Source organism: Accipiter gentilis, chromosome 26, assembly GCF_929443795.1.
Source record: "Accipiter gentilis chromosome 26, bAccGen1.1, whole genome shotgun sequence".
In the NCBI taxonomy this organism is placed as follows: Eukaryota; Metazoa; Chordata; class Aves; order Accipitriformes; family Accipitridae; genus Astur; species Astur gentilis.
Window position 1 is genome coordinate 3,983,186 of NC_064905.1, and position 20,302 is coordinate 4,003,487.

A 20,302-nucleotide genomic window follows, 5' to 3' on the forward strand; every position below is an offset into this window, starting at 1 on the left:
TGAACAGATACCACAGCATGGGCGTACAGAAATATTGCAAAAAGATTTTTGGTACTGGTACCAGTACATGAATAACAATCAGAGATTAGGACGACAGAATCCTTCATAGTATGCACTTCTAAAGAAGCCACAGTTTGATTCACACCGATAACAGTTCAAAAGAAAGCCAACACCAGAATTTGACAAGAGGTGAATTTAATTGTTCCTGGAGATAATGGAAGTAGAAAAGAGAGGAAGAAAAATTAAAAGGAAATAATTTTCAACTCTGACACAATAAACATGACACCATCTCAATGGATTCTGCTCATTCCAACGCAAGGAAGCTTGCAAGGTTAAGAGGTTTCTTACTGCTAGCAGGAGTTGTCACAGAGCAAGGGCTAGGAAGGAAGCAAAGCATGCCAGTCCAGTAGCAGTATCTTACTGACTTATAGCGAGATCCTATTGCCAGGTGATTAATAAAAGAGAATCAGTTCTGACGGATCCACAAAGTAAGCTTTCCAGCATGTGACCTGTTAACTCGGCACTATTCAAGAGGAGGCACTGAAATTTTTAGATCTGGGAATTGATCATAACTAGAGAACCCATGTAAATGATCAGTGAAAAAATATTCTAAAAAGCTGTATTACCCTTTAGAATATCAGTAACATGAATATTTCCTATTATCTCCACCCACTCTTGGTTTAAGGATGAACTGGAGAAACAGTAGCCTGTATAATAATTCTCAGTAAAACATATTTGTTCTGTGGCATTCACATCTGAAACAGAAAGATCACACTGTGTCTGCATAGCCGTATCAATCTGCAATTATGTTATCCATTCCATTTTCATTTAAAGTATTAGAGCTCAAAAATAAAGACAACACTCTGACCTTGTTAACAGGCCGCGACAGCTTGAAGAAGGCTTACTTTGTTCACTTACATTCCCAAACTGCACAGTTCAAACAGACCAATCCAGACTTACCTGCAAGAAAACAGAATACAAATTTTGGGTTACAGCTTCAAACTTAACAAAAATCTGTCACTGAGAAGGGAAAACAAATAAGGGACCCCTGAAAAATTTCACAGTTCTTAAAGTTAAAATAACTTTTTGCAGTATAATGAATTATTTATTTGACTGTACTTTTCCCCTTGCCCTTAAATAACTAAGATAGCCTTTTTTCATCCGAATACTTTAATTACAAAAGGTTGCATTGCCAAATGGCAAAACATAGTATCTGTTGACTTTCTTCTTCTTACAAAGTACTGTTTTGTCTGTTTATATAGTCTTGCCTCCCACCCCCGGGGCTTTCCCTTCCCCTGCTGCTTCAGGACGCAACAGAGTATTGCGGCGTTGCTTAAAACTACATGACCGAGTGCAAGGATGAACAGATTACGAAAGATGGGGTTTGGACACTTTTAACTGAGCTTTTAAGTAGAAGAAAGGTAATAAGCCACCAGCCACATGGTGAACTTCTGTTCCTACAGTGGAAGCGAGTGCTTGGAGCCCAAACTATCGAGTGGAGTCAGCTGAGCTTTTATAGCAATATCCTTACACCAGTCTCCCAGCAGTTTTCTTTACAGAAGGAGATTTGGGTAAAAAATGTTTGAGACAAACATTTTTTCCACTTGCCAAAGCACAGTAAATTCATTAATGGTGGTTTCATAAGCGTCATGAGAAGGGCCTCTCCCACGATGGGCGGCAGGCTGCAATTTCCAACTCAAAGCGCTTCATGCAGTACATCCCACCCCGCGTTTCATAGATTTCCAACACCGCTGGCTGCCCAACGCGTTGATGACCTAGACACCAAACCACAGCGTGCACCCCTTTCTAAATCACGAGGATGATAACAACACAAACAGCCATCCTGTGCACAAGGTCTCCACACACCGTCACACTACAGCCCCAGGTGCTGCAGGAAGCATTCCCTAGCGCAAGCAACGCGGCAGCCACCGTTACATCCACCGCTGCACACCCCTGAAGAGCCTGCAGTCTCTGTAGCATTTCACAGGACAATCCGACCAAGGAGATATTTTGCTATCCCCAGTGTCCGTGTATTTTGACAGCTCTCTAGGGAATATCAGCCTATTTTTCAGAGACTGGAAGGTGGAGACTTTCCTGCTACGTTTCTACCAGTACGCAGGACCTGACTATCCAGACCGTGTGTGTCCCCGTGGCAGATGGGCACGCCTGGTCACCCTTCTCCTCCTCCTCCCCAGGGGGCAAGCCCTGCAGGGAGGCATAAACTGATAAGCAATTTACTAACAAAGACAAGTCTGCAGAAGCCCATGATACCTGACATTACTTTGTCCATCCTCCACTGAAAATATTGTTTTATATTATTCTCTTGTGCACCTCCAGGGTATTTTTCCTTCATTAAATTCTGCAGAAATGTAAGATTCAGCATGCCACTGATGGCATGCCAACAAGTACATGGACTGGCTGCTGACACTATACAGGAGAGTCTTTATAATATATATATAAAAAATATTATCTGCCATTTTCTGAAAAGGAGAATGTAAACGTTATAACCTGAAGAAGAATTTAATGGCCTAATAAGCTTGTTCCCAAGTTCCTGCTGTGTATCTTCTCACCGTTGCTTTCACAGCATGCGTGGGGGGCCATATTCTGGTTGGCAGTTGCTGTGCAATTCACATTTCTGTTATATTTCTGTCTTACATTAACATAGAAAGCAACATCTGTGCAAGAAAGCAAAAGGCTTCTTGGAAAGTGGGGCAAAAACATAAGCACATGCTAATCACTCCAGCAAAGGAGCTCGGGGAGGATGTTGTGGTTGAAAGAACTGTTTGAGAAACAGGGAGAAGCAAACAGAAAAGGATGTTTTGTACCTCTCTCCTAGAGATACAAGAAACAAAAGAAGAGAAAAAAATAAGATGAAATAGTATCAGGCTAAGCTTTCTGTCCCCATTTGGTGATAACTCATTGTTTCCCCCATTACAAGAGCTGAAATCTTTATCTAAACACAGGAGATATGCACATATATACACATAATAGACTGAAAAATAACTAACTTGATTCAATGCTATAAAGAATCTGGTACTAGGAGGCTCTGCCAACGCTGCTTAGACAAATATTGAGTGATAACCACAGCATAGTAGGAGGATAGGAGATAGGATACTTTTTTCGACCAGATGGACGTTCAATTCTGAATATTGTGGAAAAGGACACCTGCATCAGCTGATATGAAAAACGCAATATATGTAGAGAATGCTCAGAAAGCACTGGAAATGCTTCCCTAATGTGATACAAAACGTTCTTGCTATTCAGGATATGGCCTCAGTTAAAGAGATACAGAAGGACTTCCGTTTAAAACCACAGGGATTTCTACACTATCACCCAGTAAAAATATACCTGTGTGCTATCAGAAGCATCTGAAATAATCAGTCTCCCAGAGCTGCCAAATCCAGCTTACTCAAATGCTACGCGCTACAAGGCAGTAACTCCGCGTCCTTGAGGTCTCGGCCCGCGCGGGAACACGACGGCGGCTGGATGGGAAACGTCTCCCTCGCTGACCAGCACCGAGCTGCCCCAGGCGTGAGAAGCACCGTCCGCTGGCTGGGCTAGCGGAGACTTGCCCCGCGCTTCCGATGAGACTTCGGCTACGTCTAACTCGCGAAAACCACCACCGCGTCCGCGCTGAGGACGGCACCGCCCTGTCTCAAGAGGTATCTGAGGTGGCCAGCTCAGTGACGAACGAAGGGTGAACGCAAAGAAATGTATCTTATTCTTTCGCCCTCTCCAGCCACCAATCGAGTTTAACTTCTCTGCTTTAAGACGCTACCACCGCGCTGCTGATCCATCGGGGGGAGGCTGGCGGAAAATTGGCCTGCGGGCCCTCGGCCAGGCTGCCCGCGGGCAGAGCTGTGCCGAGACGGACGCACAGACGCCGGACAGCCCAACCTCCAGCGCTGCCTTCAGTCCCCGCCGGAGGACCCAGCCGAGTAAGGAGCCGAGGAAAATCCCACCTAAACCCACGAAGGATCTTATCCCCACCTGGCGGCACCGATACGGCCGTCAGGGGAGAGCAGCGAAGCGCCAGCCGCCACCCTCGGCTCGGCGACGCCGCTTTCCCCGACGGGCCTTTCGCTCCTTCTCGACGGGCAACCAGGCCTCTGTCAGACACCGGCGGCTAACGGCGGGCACAGCGCCACCCTCCGCGGCTTCCCGGAAGGACGCGGCCATCTTCCCAGCAGAGAAGCGCCGCGGCAGGTCGCTTTCCCCGCCGGAGCCGCCCGGATCGCCGCGCCCAGGCGCCCGCTCCGCCCGGCGGCCGCCAGCGCCGGCTTGGGCGACCGCAGGGTCCTGCTGCCCTCTGCTGTCTCCGCGCCACACTGCCGGGCCGCCAGCCCGGCCGGGCCGGGGGCGCGTCGCAGGAGGAGACCGAAGAATGGGGAGGAGTGCGGGAATCGAGGCTTATCTCCGCCGGGAATCCTCCTCCGTTCCCGGCGAATGAATGACGCTTTACCGACTCGCACCCCGATTTGCACTCCCAAGCTTCAGAGGGACTGCTTGGGCGATCCTACGATAATAACCGTATGGGGCTGACGCGCGGAAAAGAGGCTCCGCAATCAGTGAGACTGTAAAGTCGGTACGTTCATTCAGCGCTGGGCGGCACGGGGTGGGGGGGAGAGTCCCACCGAAGTCGTGCGCGCCCGACTCGGCAGTTTGTACAAACTCGAGTTTATACAGTCAGGTGTTACATATTCACGATACGCCTATACATATGCGTGACCGACCTATCCCCACCTCATATTAAAATTACCTCCGAGAGGTCATTTCCATAGTCTCCTCTCAACTGCGCCTGCGCAGGGCCTCTTTATGGTGGTCGCCTGGTGGTCGCAGAGATGAAGATAGATGACTCCTCTTCGTCACCGCTAGTAACCTCTCTCCTTGCGCAGGCTCAGTGATTTCTTGGTATTCACCCACGCCGCAAGACCGGTCTTTGCTGGCTCTTGGGGCCTGCTCCTGCTTCTTATCAAGGACCGTCTCTACCTCATCGGCTGCTTCTTGGGACCAGCTCTTCTTATCAAGGGCTGTCTCTACCCCAGCTAATTTCAACAATGTAAGCACTAAACATCATCTTTCACCCCCCTTTATTATGTCCACCGAGATTCTTTTGACTCCCCTTGTCTCAGGACCGTACAAATAAACAAACTTTGATGCTTGTATGCGCAATCCTTGAAAAATCTCGTCTTCCTTCCTACAGAAATTTGCATTTGTGGCCCGATCCTCAGTACACACACCCAAGCAAATATGCCTCAGTAGATGACGGCAAACTGAAAAACGTGAGCTGGGTTTCTAGCGCACGCGCTGGTCTGCACCTCCTGGAGCGGGAGCCACGGCAGGCTGCTCGCCCAGCCCAACCCGGGGTGACTTTACTGTCAGCACCCCAAGGCGTGCGCTGAGCGGGGGCTCTGCCCCTGCGCAGGGCCGGGCAGCGGCAGGCTCAGCACAGCCGGCAACGGGCAGGAGTCAGAAAGAGGAATGTGGAAGCCAGAGGCAAGGAAGCAGCAGGTAGGAGCAGCCAGAGCCTCTTTCTTTTTGTTGTTTTGGTTTATTTTATTTATTTCCCCGATCCCCAGCCAACACAACGCCAAATAATGGCAGGAAACAGCTAACGGGCAGAGAGCTCAGCCCCAGCGTAGCTCTGGGTGCCACCAACGGGAGCAGCCAAGACTGGCTGGCCTGCAACCCAGGGAGATGCCAGCTCCAGCCAAGAGCATCCTTTAAGGCTTATTTCACACCGCAACCTTGCCAGGCTCAAAGTCAAAGCATTTACAACTTTCATTCAAATGAAGTCAATATATGTTAAAACATGCAAATATACTCAAACATTCCGTCTTATTTACATTATTGAATTTCTGCCCTTAAAAGTAACTGATGGCAATGGGGTGCTGAGAGGTGATAAGAACATCATGGTGCCTGTCCCAGCGCCTGTCCCGGCCACAGGACACCTCCTGGACCATGCCTGTCCCTGGCAGTAACAGGATGTAAGTCAGAGCCTCTTCCAGTGAGTACGGAAGGGTAACGGTCACAGAGAAGGACAGACTAGGGTAAAAGATAAGAGGGGTTTCATAGAGAGTGCAATGAAATGTGGGAAGTGCTGGCTTGATGTGGATGTTTACTAGATGAGGCTGCAAGCAGATGAAAGGATAGCTCTTGAAAATGAGGATGTAGGAAGAAGATAAAGATACGAAGTCCAGACTGAAAAGAGAGAAATATACTGAGAGGCTATTTGTGCCAGCAGCTGGCAGCATCCACAAAGTCCCTTTATGGCTTTTGCTCCTTGTCCTCTTTTGTCTACTATGGCATGGGAACTTCCAAGTCAGGACTACTAAAAATATTCATTGGTCCCTTACTAAGGGGTATCCTAAAGAGCATTTTTCTCTCCTTTTGGGAGCGCAGAAGTCTATGTGAGGTAAGGACAAGACAAGGTGCTTAAACACTACAGTTACCTGCAGAGCAATTGTTGGAGAAGAAACAGACCTTTTAACCTGAAGTCAAAGGATGGTGGTGCATTGCCTTCTGGCTAAAACCACCTACAGCAGATGTCTTGATCTTACCTTCTTGCGGAATGTAAAGCATATACTTAGAGTCAGCAGGGAGCCTCTGATAAATACCAGAAATTATAGGCCTTACATTTCTTAATATTGCCTCTCTGGAAAATTGCGCCCTTAACACTCAAGCCTTCTTTCTGTTTTTATACCCAGTTTAGGAAAGTAACTCAAAACCAAAGAACTTGGTCAGATACAAACTTCTCTCCTGGGCAGTGGAGGCCTATCTTTAAGGGACCGGTGCCCATGTAATGGGCTCATTCTGGCAATAGTGCTACTATCCAAGTAGCACTTGGATATACACGCACTGGATTTCACAGTTTTTAGGAGGAAAGAAAGAAAAGCAAAACCTCCTCATTATTAGAAAGTCTGCTTTATAGACCGCTAAGAAATCTTCTTCCAGGTACAAAGAAAGCATTTGGAGGGGGGCTCAGTTTTTTCACTACATAATCCACTTTCTGGTGCTTTCTTAACAGCTTCTCTCTATGACTACATTGACAATCCCATAAAAGAAATCACAACCTTGAAGCTAAAGCAGCTTGCATTCTCAGGGTTGTTTTATGAAAAAGCCTATAATAATACAGACACCTTTCAGAGTAAATTACCAAACAATTGCCAGTGGCATAGGCAGGCACCAGACCTCCAGACCACAGAAACAATAAATAGTTAATCTGCAGCAAACACATTAAATACTTGGCCAGTGTTTTGTATTTCCACTTTGAATTTCTTTGCATTTCCAAACAAAACTTGTTATCCTGTGACAATTTCCTTTCGCTCTTATACCTCCTAAGGATATAAACCGATTACCTTTAGATATGGATACACACGGTAATGGGATATTTTAGGACCTCGTACGTGTATATGCAAACCCTGCTTGGCCACTGTCACAAAGATCAAAGGCCTTGTGCCAGCTGCTCCAGCATACGAAAAAGGAAGCAGATACCAGCCAGAGTGTCCACCTCAGGGAGCCTTGGGCCACGCTAGAGACACAGGGATCTACAGCCGAACTCTCACAGGTCCCCCCTGAAGTTCTCTTTGATGCCAGTCAACTGCACAGTCAAGTTAATGATCCAGAGCCCCCAGATATCCTCTGCCCGTCTGTTGCAAGCTCAGAATAAGGCAGCAAGGAACACCCCAGCAAAGCTCAGCTTTTCTGCAAGCACAGCAAAGCATCTTCTTCCTTGCCCGACTCCTTTGGAATTAACTACTCACAACTTACAGGAAATGTAAGGGAAATTTTGTCATTTATGTCTGACCTCTAACGCAGCCAATGAACTAAACATCTTTAGCTTTGAGGGCCCTCTGGGGAGCAGGAATGGAGAAAAAACAACCTCAAGTCCAGGAACTACCTAGTTTAAAGGGCATAGACTGTGCAATGGACGCAGTTCATCTTCGCATTACTGATAGCCCACTGCACCAAAGACAAATTGTCATAGTGCAAATACTACAGGATAGGTTATATTCCACATGGTTAACCCCATTTAGAAAAGCATTCAGGCATATGGGTATTCACATCCCTGTTCAGAGTGCTCAAGGATATACTTAGCTTTCTAGCTGATGAGATCTGAGCACATGCCTAATTAATGATTTGAAAAAGGTCTGGAGATGCTGCAGTGATGGATAACAGAGAAAACCCTAAGTGAAAGCAAGATCTTCTGAAAAGTGAGCGGCTACATTGAACAAGCTACATCCCTTGTAACTGCTAGGTCAGAACATTTTGCAGACTACCCATCCGTAAATTAACACGTTTCAAGCAAAGCCATGCAGCTCCTAGCTTTATGGTATTTAAGGCTGTCCTTAATATTGCTTTTATTCAACTAACCCAACACACAAACCAAGCCTTTTCATTATCAGCCAATAATTTACAACCAGCAGAGACCTAAGCGATCAGAGACATTTCCCTGGAAACATTATCTTTTCACCCTTTCCTTACTCCAGGGAAACTCCTCCTCCTTGGACTGAACCAGTGGATGGGGTGAAGGAGGAGGGACTACAGCAAAGGCAATTCCCCACAAGCCTAGTGAAATCCATATAGCTGAACTGTGCCTGCAACACCGTTTTTGTATCAACATCAAACATTACAGTATGAAACACTTCATAAAAGCATGAAGGTGCATCTGGGGAAGCCTGGAGATGGAGTCCCTCAGGTCTTTGACTGTACCAAAGAATAGACGAGCCAAGGCCAAAGCTGTAACAACTAGCTTTTCTTTTACTCTGGTCCTTCTCTCACAATATATATGGCAACAATTGCTTTTACAGAACACCCAAACAATATGACTTTCTGTTACAGATGTGAGAAAAAGACTTAAAGGTACATTTTGTCTAATCATTCCCAGACATTATTTTTGCCAATATGCAACTGTGGACACTCCACTCACAAAGACAAAAAATAAAAATGAGTTACCTGATGGTTTTTATGTTTGTTTGGGTTTTTTTAATAGATTTTTGATCAGGAACATTAAAAAAGAAAAATAAGAAAATAAACCCCCACAACTTTTCCCCTTACCCAGATAGCAAATGCAGCCCCGTCTATGGTGATATTTGTGCTTCTGAGAGACTAGGAAATCCTCCTTTGAGAACATTGCTCCCTTGGTTTTGTATGACAGTTAAAAAAGGCTTAAGAAGCAGCCTGAGATTTCTTACCACAATTTTTTAATTTCCTGTGGTATCACAGGCAGTTAGCATAGCAGCTGATAATCTTAACAGACTGAGAGAAACATTTTCATAAAGAGACTTACAGGAACTAACCTATCTCCAGTGAATTCATTTCCACTTTGAGTTTCCTACAATCTCAAAGGCCATCCCCATTTCACACTCTTGCGCAGCTCAGATGATGTAAAGTGTTCTGTCATAATAGCATCAAAGTGAGAAAAAGTATTAAATCTCCTCTTGAGTATGTAGATGTTTAAAGTTCAGGAGTTTGCAGTAAGTGTAAAGTTTCTGGATTTTTAATTTCCTTTTTTTTTTTTTTTTTTTTAGTTACTATGCAGTACCTAAATCATACCCCAATTTTAAGCGGTTTGTACAGCCTCATTTCAGTAAGATTACTTTACAACATGCTATAGATACAATTCAAGGGACCAAAGGCCGAGGCCATCCCAGTGCTCCTCACTCGCAACCAGTGTGAGGCACCTGGTGTCCCTCTTGCCTGCGAATCCTGCAGCATCCTCACCCATGCTGCCGTTCTGATGACACACGGACACACTGCCCAGCAAAATCACTGCTTTGCCTCAAGTCGAATATAATTATGCCAGTGGGTGGAAGCTTAGCACAGGCTTCTTGACCTAAAAGGCAACTGCAGCCCTGTAGATGGCTAGATGGAATTAGTAAAAACAACTGGATGTGGAGAAATGTGGAAAACAACTTTCTACTGCACAAAATGAAGTAATAGCTCTCAACGACTAACCCTAGCAATTGCTGCAGGAAGGAAATGAGAAAAAAAATCAACTAGTGCCAGGCAGAGAGAGACAACAGAGGCAGCTGGCTAACTGAATTAGCAAAACAGCTGGTCCTGAGCACTTTCATTCAAACTTCTGTGTACAAATTAGAAGGCAAAAGATTCTCATTCTCTCTACCATGTTAGGAAATACAGCTCACAAGAATGAAGCATGGTTTTCAAAGTCACAAAGCACACAATAAAAGGGGAGTAATTTAGATATCCTACCAGCATATTACAGCAGTCCACCCACAAAGCCGACTCTGGAGTGAGAGAACTCACCACTCCCATTAGCCTGAAAACATGAAATTTGAGCTGTTCTCTGCCTTGCAGGGATGGGGGGCAGCATTCTTCTCCATTTTAAAAAAAAAATAAATTTAAATTACCAACACTTCAAAAGTCACAGAGGAAAAGAAAGACAAATAAAAATACATTTATGTTTACTAGGTTGAGGTCAATCTGATCTTTTTCTGACTGGTACCAATTTCAATAGCTAATTTCAACTTAAAAATAAAAACAAATATAAAATGTTCCAGTGTTCTGGCTTCCATTTTGAAATGATGTTGCAGGACATATTTGGGTGCATTTAACTTTTTATTTGAACTGTTTTCTCCAAAGTAGGGACTGCACTACTCTAGTCCTTCAGTGTAATCTTGGTCAAAACAATCTTACTTATTGACGGTTTGCTTTCGCTAGTAGAATTGGAATCTACCATTAGATATCTCCTGTCATAATAACAGCTCCACAAAGCTGATACTTTAACAGCCATGTAGCTCTCAGTATTTGTCCAGTGATCAGTGCATGCATGCTGATAAGCCACTTACAGCATTTTATTATGCCTTGCCATACTTCAGGGAAAGCCACCCACCAGGTGTTTCAGAGACGGAGCTCCAGTCTTACATCCTATAGCCCTGATTCTCTGGCAGCTGCACTCTATAATATTGTGAGTTTATTCTTCATAAGGCAGGTATTGCATCTATTGCTGCTTTTTGGATTTTTTTTTTTGATCCTCGGTACAGCTCGCTGAATACACAGGTCACAAGTTCCTGTCATCATGAAAGCCTGCTGATGTCACATGAAGATAATCCACCAAGCCAGAGGATGGATGTTTTCCATGACGCAACAAAATCCCAGTGTAGTGAAATGAGACCCCTTTCACTACTGCTCAACCTTCTAGTGTTGTTCATGTGAACCAGAGCCCACTTTAACCACCTTTTACACCCAAGAGCCCCTGGGAACAGTCTAGCGTCCAGAGGAATTGGATGCCCACCTGCTGCATGACCAAAGAGGGCTGTTCACCCAGTGTACACAGCCCACTAGTCCTCTCCTTGCCCATCTCTGAAATACCCTCAATAAAGAGGGAAAATTGGACAAACATACCACTAGAATACGTCTTACGGCTCCTAACAGAGCTGATGGGACACTGCTGCTCTAGTTCATCAGGTCAGCATCAGAGTGTTTTAAACTCCAACAAAGTTGTCCCTGCAAACTAGGGCAACAGTCTTGTCTTTTTCCAGGTGGTGAGAAGAGCAGAGACTGTTTTCCCTCCTTCTCCAGAGCCAGCATGACAGCTGGCAGTAGATGCCCTGCTTCACTCATTCCACATCCCATAGCATGTCCAGCCATGTCACAAGGCCTTCTGACAGAAAACCAGATTCCCAGAGCCTGACAGATGTTCTTTGGGTGCTGACCTCTGTAAACTATAAAGTACCTCAGGCTCTCCTTGGATTTCATCTCCAGGTACATCCATTTTTCTCTCCAGAAAAGGAGGCTTTCACAGTGATCAGTAGCTTTCATGCAAACGTCCTGCCTTTTGCAGGGGTCTCTGCAGATTCCCTCTGTTGTAATGACGACATTAGGAAATATCCCAATGACTCCCTGCTTCCCAGCAACGTTAGAAGTGCTCATACTGTATCAGAGACAGAAACCAGCCCATGCTCCAAGAATAATCACTGCTTGTGATTAAGAAGAATGGATAAGCACTCTTTAGCTAAACTGATGTCGCTGTGGCTCACGCGGGAGCGAGGAGTAAAGCGCTCTATCTGAGCTACATTTACCCCAAGGACTGGCTAGGCTATATACAGACACCACCGTTTTCATCTCAGCAGAGCTGTTGCCCTGGAGAAGAGGAGCACCCTGCTCAGATAATTCCTTTCCTTTCAGAGAAAAAAAAAGGTTAGTAGTAGACTAAAAGCATATTTTTCTTTATGTATAGGATGCATTATCTTAGTCTGCTGAACTGAATCACAGGCTGCTAAGTGCTTTTGGCATCCATATCTGTGGATATAGCTCCATGCATGAATTACAGTGTTTTGCACTGGCAAAGATCAGGTGGGAACAGGACTGGAATGGGGGCATTAGTCACAGTGGAAAAATAGCACTGTGAGACATGATCATCTCTCGCACATTTTGAGGATCATACATTGAACTACTGGTCGTTACTTTTCAGCAGGAGGTTTTTCTAATTTTCTGTCTCCAAAGCAAGCTGTCTTATGCTATGCAGAGCTCTTCGCGTAAGTCCAACCTAATTTTAAATGCAAATATCTGAAATAGGCTTTATATAAAATAGAAGCATAGGGATTTGCAAGTTGAATACCTCTGAAACAAGAAGAGCTAAATATAGAGATCTGGATACAGTATTTAAACTTAAAATCCTATTTCAAGTGCGAAGCATAGAATGATATCCCTCCATAAGGGTAAGACAGTCTATGCAAAACGGTGATTTGATAACACCCATTAAGAAGAACTGTCACTTCATATTAAGCATGAGGTAGTCAAAACAACTGTTATTTTAAGTGCACTCCTTCTAAATTATTCTGCAAGGTCTGTGGGAGTAGAACTAGGTCTATGCTGATTCCAGATCAATATTTGCATGGCAAGAAAGGAACCTGTGAGAACAGAGGAAAAAAAATGAGACAAGCCATTTTTGTAGGGTTAGAGATAGCTTGGCTAAAGCAAATTAAGGAGAATCATTCCCAGCCGCAGTCTCAGATGAAGCTAAGTGCTGGTGATCCCTGCTTTGGGTAGACGAGCGCACAGAACCATATGTAGAAATCCTCTCAAATCCAAGGCTGCCAGCCACACATTTCTGCCACAAGACCATGCTGACTGCAGAAGTGTCCCCTCTCTTTCCAAAGGCCGGGGGGGTCCCTCCCCCAGCACCAGAAGTTATCTCTTCCTTTCAGACTCTCCCGCTAGAAGCTCCCGAAGCAGCCTGTGTGGTCAAGGGGGCACCTATCCTGCTGCCTTCTGGAAGCAATGTGCAACTGTCCCGGGCTCTGCATGAGCCGTCAAACGTGTTGGTTGTAAGCATCACTACAGCCATTGCAACAGAGCTCTCCTTTTACTTCAGAATAAACCTTCACTCAAGCCAGTTATCTTAAAAATATAAAGTATGTATTTAGACCACACACAATAGGCACAGTTAGAAAAAAACATTGCAAAGACACAAGTGCTAAAAAGGAAAGAAAAATAACACTTGAGCTACTTCACACAGCGTAATTCTCAGAAACCTGCCTTTCCTTCTCATTCACCAGCCCCAGAACTGCAGGCACTTACCTCACGCCTGGGCTCTGGGCTTGTCCCGGCCAGCAGCCTGCACGCCTTCCCCAGCAGACTAGTTTCCATGCTCTGTCCCTTTTCAGGCTTTGCCTGAGTTGTCATCCAAATGTCCCAAGGGTTTCTGAGCCTTCACTACATCGGGAAGCAGTTTCAACACTCCTCCCTCCACAAGGACTGTCCTCCCTTCTTCAGAAATAAGAATATCCCTTTGGCAGACAGCCACCAAGTGCAGGAGTCCCCACCTGCTAGTACATTTCTACTACACTGAGGGACAGAATTTCTTACTCACTCTGTAAGGCTACGGGTAAGTCTCTGCAGAAAACCTTTTCATATGCTGAATTTATACTTTGCATCAACATGTAAATTGAAGCCATAGTTGGCATTTAATATATGCAGCTCATCACTAGGTCTTGATTGAGATGAGAGAATGGCAATCAACAGCTCTGGGAAAGAACGGATTTGGGATGACCCCCATCAGGTCCTTCACTACCATTTACATGTGAATGCAAAACACACAACCTAATCAGCAAACATTTTCCCAGTTCAAGCTATTTGGACTGTCTGTTTCGGGAAGTATTCTCTGACATGCTTTAATCAGGCAGAAGTGATGCTCATCTGTGACTATATTTTTCAAGCAGACAATGATCTGCTGGGATGGATAAAACCTTCCTGTTACAGTTCAATCGCATCCTGGCCTGTATCAGAAATAGTGTGGCCAGCAGGAGCAGGGAGGTGGTTGTTCCCCTGTACTCGGCACTGGTGAGGCCGCACCTCGAGTCCTGTGTTCAGTTTTGGGCCCCTCACTACAGGAAAGACATGGAGGTGCTGGAGCGTGTCCAGAGAAGGGCAACCAAGCTGGCGAGGGGCCTGGAGCACAAGTCTTATGAGGAGCAGCTGGGGCAACTGGGACTGTTTAGTCTGGAGAAAAGGAGGCTGAGGGGAGACCTTATCGCTCTCTACAACTGCCTGAAAGGAGGTTGTAGGGAGGTGGGGGTCGGTCTCTTTTCCCAAGTAACAGGCAATAGGATGAGAGAAAATGGCCTCAAGTTGTGCCAGGAGAGGTTTAGATTGGACATTAGGAAAAATCTCTTCGTGGAAAGGGCTGTCAGGCATTGGAACAGGCTGCCCAGGGAAGTGGTTGAGTCGCCATCCCTGGAGGTATTTAAAAGAGGTGTAGATGTGGCACAGAGGGACATGGTTTAGTGGAGGACTTGGCAGTGCTAGGTTAACGGTTGGACTTGATGATCTTCAAGGTCTCTTCCAACCTAACCGATTCTATGATTCTATCCAGCCACATGGATTGTATACTATACACAGTGTTTTCCAAAGCGTTGCATGTGGTTACGGGTGAGTCTGTGATCCTCCTTTGTGAGCTGCCTTATGGAGAGCCAGGCCCGAATTGGAAGTGTTGCCAAATTAATTCTGTAATGCTGTGGATGGTACTACAAGCTACACACATTATTGAGCTAAATTAATTTCTGCTGTACCTGACCTGCAGCTGAGGAATGTTGCTTACTGGGCTGGGAATAGCTTGTTTGTTGGATCTATAAAATATTGTTACTTAAACAGTCCAGTGAGCTCCTCTGACACAAGTTCTCTTTCCCCTGAAGGGTTTTCTTTCTAACTGGAGTTATCGATCCCTTTGGCTTTAGACAGAAAATCATCACTGCATTAGCAACCACCAAAATGGTCTTCAGTCCCTAGAGTCTGTTCCTTGACATGGCATCGATTTGAATTTTTTAAGCTGAGAATGTTGTTAAACTCTTGTCTGATAAAAAGCACAGTAATGTGCAATGTATTTTACATTTGACTTTTTGATCTGACGTTTCAAAGTGCGTGTGTATTACTTTTCAAGCATGTCTCAAACAATCGCTGCTAAATTCTGCTACAAAGCAGTGCTACTTTATTTAATGTGGAGGAAAACACAATCAGTGCAAAATAGACACCTCCAGCTCCAACATTCTGGGTTCGCTTCCTTAAACTTACTGCAATAGAGAGGATCATAGCAGTTCATGGGCTGATGTTAGATTCCCATTAGCGTCCGCCCCTTTACAGAGACATCTGACTTCACCAGGCAGCTCTACCAAAAGGTTGTAAAGTACCTGGTGAAATTTGGAATTTCCCTCACACTGCGCTGTAACATTAAATTTCTGTATTTGCAATGTAAACACAAAATAATCACTCTTGAAATTGTATCATAGTGCTTCTACGTTCACATGTTAATCTAAGCCTGGTTTCACTGCACAGTGATGCAACCACAACAGCCTGCTCCGAAGTGAACACGTTATTTACTCTTATTCAACCCAGATATGGAATAGGAGCTACCTTTAACCAGTGACACGAACAGGTGCTCCCAAACCTTCTGTTCTGTTTCCAAGCCCTGGAATGCAGTAGCCCCTTCCCAGCATTATGTCTCAATACAGTGCCAGAGCCAAGAGAAATATGGATTTGTTTGATAAATGTACCAAATACTGCAATGCCGTATTAGTATAAAGGGTCAAAGCCGCTGATGTCAGCACAACACAGCAGAGTGTCCAAGCGTGTCTGTGGGTGCCCCAGTGTGCTGTCGGGTTGCAGGAAGGAGCTGGGTGCACAGGGAGGGGTGCAGTGCCCACATCACCACTTCAGCAAATCCATCCTGCCTGGGTTTGATTCGGATGCTGTATGCAAAACCAGAGCAAAACAAGAGAGTTGTGCCAATCTGCCTGCAGCACTGAACCAGCTCTTACAGTTCTCTGATGAGTGTCTCAAACCTAAACCAAGAAGATATTCAGTGGTTTGATCTTTCCGTAGGATAGTACATGCCAATTTTTTTAACATGCCTTTGCAAAATGGTGATGTTATCTGTCCAAAGTGAATTTAACAGGCAGCTGAGGCATAAGGGAAAATCAAATTGCCTTTATTACTGGCAATCAAAGCTACATTGAGAACAGATTCTCAGACAGCTAATCAGGTGAAAGCCAGGGTTCTCATTGTAGGGAAATTACCAGGATAGTACCAGGGGTGCAGAACATGGCCATATTCTCAGCTAGGAGGGGATGAATCTCACAGGTGTCCAGCTATAAAAAAGCACACACACACGCACACACACACACACTTTTGGGAAATTACTGTCTTAATGGTATGACTTGCTAGAATGCCTGTATACCCCTGAAAATGGAAACTGCTGGTGCTAGTGGCACAAGTTCACTATGGGAGCTACTTGCTGGATTTCAGGCAGTGCCTAGGCACCTCAAACAGTCCCATCGTGGTTTATCAGTATGCCGTGACTGAAAGGACAAAGGAGGGAAACACTTCTCACATGTGGAAAGCAGAGCGCTGTCCAGCAGAGTCCCCTGCCTGTTTTTAAGACTGCGTATTTTTTCACCGATGTTACTGAAGAGTTTTTGCTCTAACTTACCAGTACGCAACTCTGTGAATCCATGACGTTTGCACTGAAAACATCCCACTTGAAAAATGTGCGATTGGGGCACTACTGAAATGCTTTCTTGAGCTCCCACCTCATCTATGGAGAACACGAATCCATTAAAAATGGCTTAGCTTTCACAAGAACCTGCATGACCTCCATAGTAATTTCAAATTTATAGAGCAGTTTAAGAAAATGTTATTTGCAGGATGTGACTGCCTCGGCAAGACACAGCAGCATCAACACTAAACTACAGCAAGGGCTCAGAGGTTCGTAATGCACCCAGGTTCAGCATACCTGGCTGAAGCTCTCTCTTCTAATATCGATGGCCAGTATTGGCTGAGTCAGTGTAGTTCAAAGACTAGCAATAACTATGATTTTTAATGATCTGTCCTAGCAAGATTATTTACCAATTTACTAATGTTCTCAGAATCAGCGAACTGACTGCAATTTTCCAATCTCCATATCATATGTGGGAAGTAATGTGAACTTTTTGAGTATACACTGGACAAACAGAATTCCTGGAGAAAGAGTACTGAGCTGGTTACGGTACAAGCCTCCAGATCTTCAAATGTTGATATGTGAATATTCTTCATGATTTTTTTTAAAGCAGAAGCTTCTCCTATGTGTGGTGTAATGAAACAACTTGAATGTTAGCAACAGGTGCTCTGTATTTAAAATACCATTGTGATGCCTTTACTGTGATGCTGCACAGATGTCTTGAAGTGACATAAACCTAAAAGAGAAATACCCATAAAAGTGATTTCACTTCCTTTACAAAAAGAAAGAATTTTTATGGGGCATTTTGTGGACAGCAATGATTTCATGAAAAGAAGAAAAATCTCGGTTTAATCTAAATTTCAAAAAAACGTGTTTCCACTAGCCAGCTGCTTTGACCAAATCTGCTGTAGTCTTTTTATTACTATCCTCAGTTCATTTTAGCATCTCACTAAACAAATGTAAATTCAAGTCAGCAATTAAAAAAAATGAAGTGTTGTCATAATATGCTACTTCCATTAATAGACAGCAAAGTTCTGTTAAAATCCAGGCTAAACTTTAGCTTTCTTCCAAGATTGAAAAAAAGTCCAGTATAGCTTCGGACATGCATAACAGTAGATAGCACTTTTCATACCTATCTTTTTCAATGCATGCATTAAGTCTGCTAATAAGTAGATGTCCATTTCCATAAGCGCTTAATTTATAACCCTCCTCAGCAGGCTTAACAAGCCAAAGTCAAGACCCCATTAAACCCCCATTTCACATTCCTCAGGTTTACACAGTAAACCTCAGTAGCCACAATTTGTTTTCATCTCTTAATCAGTTGATAAAAATTCAAGAGTGATTTCCACTTGTGCTGCACTATGGAGTTGTAAACATTTATGGAGATGTTAAGAAGTGTCCACCAAGAACATTAACATGCAGATTTTTACCTCTTCCCCACTGTCGAGGCATCTCTTGACACTTCCCTGGCAGAGCGCACGCAGGACGAGGAGAGATGGTGAATAGTTTGTTTGGAGCAGAATGAAAAGTTCCAAACCAAACCATGCTTTTGGCAAAGTAGCAAATTTGCTTGCTTTCACTGAAAAGGGCATGAGGTTCCTGGGGGAGAGGAATGTGCTTGTCCCAACTTGTCCCATTGCCTCCTGCAGCTGGCAGGGATGGCCGGGAGGAGGGATGGTGGCGGTCCCGGTGGCACTGCAGGGACCCCCAAATTCCTGTGGTCCCTGTCAGCCCACATTCCGCAGCCGCAGGACCGCAGCTCAGGCAAAAAGCCGTTAAAAGCCGTTTTGGAGGGAAATGCTCCGGAGTGCCATGGACGGTCTCACGGGAGAGCAGCAAGGCCCTGCATCAATCCATCCCACTGCCTAACCGCTAGAGCTGGCCCCCAGAGCAGCCCCCGGGAGGCACTTATCCTCTCAATTCACATATTGAACTTACTGCGTCTGAAGTGTAAGTGATGTGCCATGGGGGTGCCGCACCGCACGGCCAGGACGGCCGGGGAGGGAGGTGGGGTGCACCCCCCGAGGTGGCCATCCCCCCACCCCAGGGGCTGCTGGTACCCCCAGGCTCTGGGGCACACACAGCCAACGCAGCCCGGGTTGTGGGAGCCTGGCAGGACCCCACGTCACACCGCTACCAGCTTCAGCAAGAAGCTTAAAAACTACTTCACCTTCTCGTGCGGCAGCCCAGCCTGGGGGTGACGGCACAGACACTCAAGTCTACAAACACGAACCTCAGTGATGAACCCTGCTGCAGCTTTTTGGGGCCTATGCAACAAAACGAGGATTTGCCTGTCCATCCCGCATTGCATCACTTGCCGCAGCTCGCCACAACCGTCTTGCTTTTCTCTGGTTTTCTGCTAACAGGGAGGAGAAACTCTCACTGCCTGAGAGCATCAAGCAACCTGCTTTGGGAGAAGCTGCTTAGAACAGCTACCAGGGATTTGGGGCTATATTTTAGCAGTTTCTCAGATTCCAGCGAGTCTGAGACATTGAGGGCCCCCCCCCCAAAGGACACGTGTAAAATTAACCTGCTGCGAACAGGCCCCTCTGCACCAGCCAGACATACCTGCATTACACAGCTATGTCAGTGGTATCTGCTAGTCCGTTCTCACCTCGACAGCCAGTGTGTTTCCAGCCAAAACGAGCTCCTTCCCATAGGATGTTTCAGAGCAGAGGAGAGCAGCTCACAGAGGAGTTTAATTTCTGAAGACTTTTTAAACTGCTTGTCCAAATCCAGTGAGGAAGAGGGAAGGCTATTCATTTTCCTTCGAGTCTTTTTTTTCTGCCCAACTCAGAGTGATCAAAGATTAAAATCGCTGCAACTAATGAAGGAGGAACAGGGAAATTAAGACAGCTGTCCTGTATTAGTGTTGTTGCCCTCAGCTTTCTTGGACTCCGTGATCTCTTTCCAAAATGAAATAACGTTGCGTTCCTCAGAAATGTTCCAAAGATGCCCTTTTAGCTCCGTATAGGGTGAGAAGCATTGAAACTTTTATAATCACTATGCAAGACAGATGGGTTTTGTCTTCAGCTAGCTTAATCCTCTCTTATTCTGAGCCCTTATTAGACAGAATATAACATATAAAGGACTTTTAAAGCTTTGGGCAACTCTTCAAAATTACTTCATTAGTTTAACTTCTGGATAGTCTATGCAATACATCAGCAGGCACTGGGAGCTGGAAGATATCTGGTAATCCCCATGGAAGAAAGTCACCCAGAAGCATAAGAGTTTCAAACTTGTTTTTAAACAAGATTTTTTAAAATCTTGTAGTTGATTAAGCACTGCACAAGTTGCAGCAAGGGCCTTTGTGAAGATTTAGCAGGATATAAATGTTTATTCCAAGCA

General features: G+C 45.1%; 1 protein-coding gene across 2 annotated transcripts in view; it reads right to left on the reverse strand.

Moving 5' to 3' along the window:
• KCNIP1 (potassium voltage-gated channel interacting protein 1) overlaps window positions 1-20,302 on the reverse strand; it is a 299,265-nt gene that overhangs the window by 160,438 nt on the left and 118,525 nt on the right. The window contains exon 1 of one of the 2 annotated variants that reach the window (XM_049829634.1): window positions 869-960. The exons of the other annotated variant lie outside the window; for it this stretch is intronic. The gene's annotated coding sequence lies outside the window, so the exon portion shown is untranslated. Of the gene's footprint in view, window positions 1-868; window positions 961-20,302 lie in introns of those variants that run through there. 2 annotated transcript variants of the gene reach the window in all.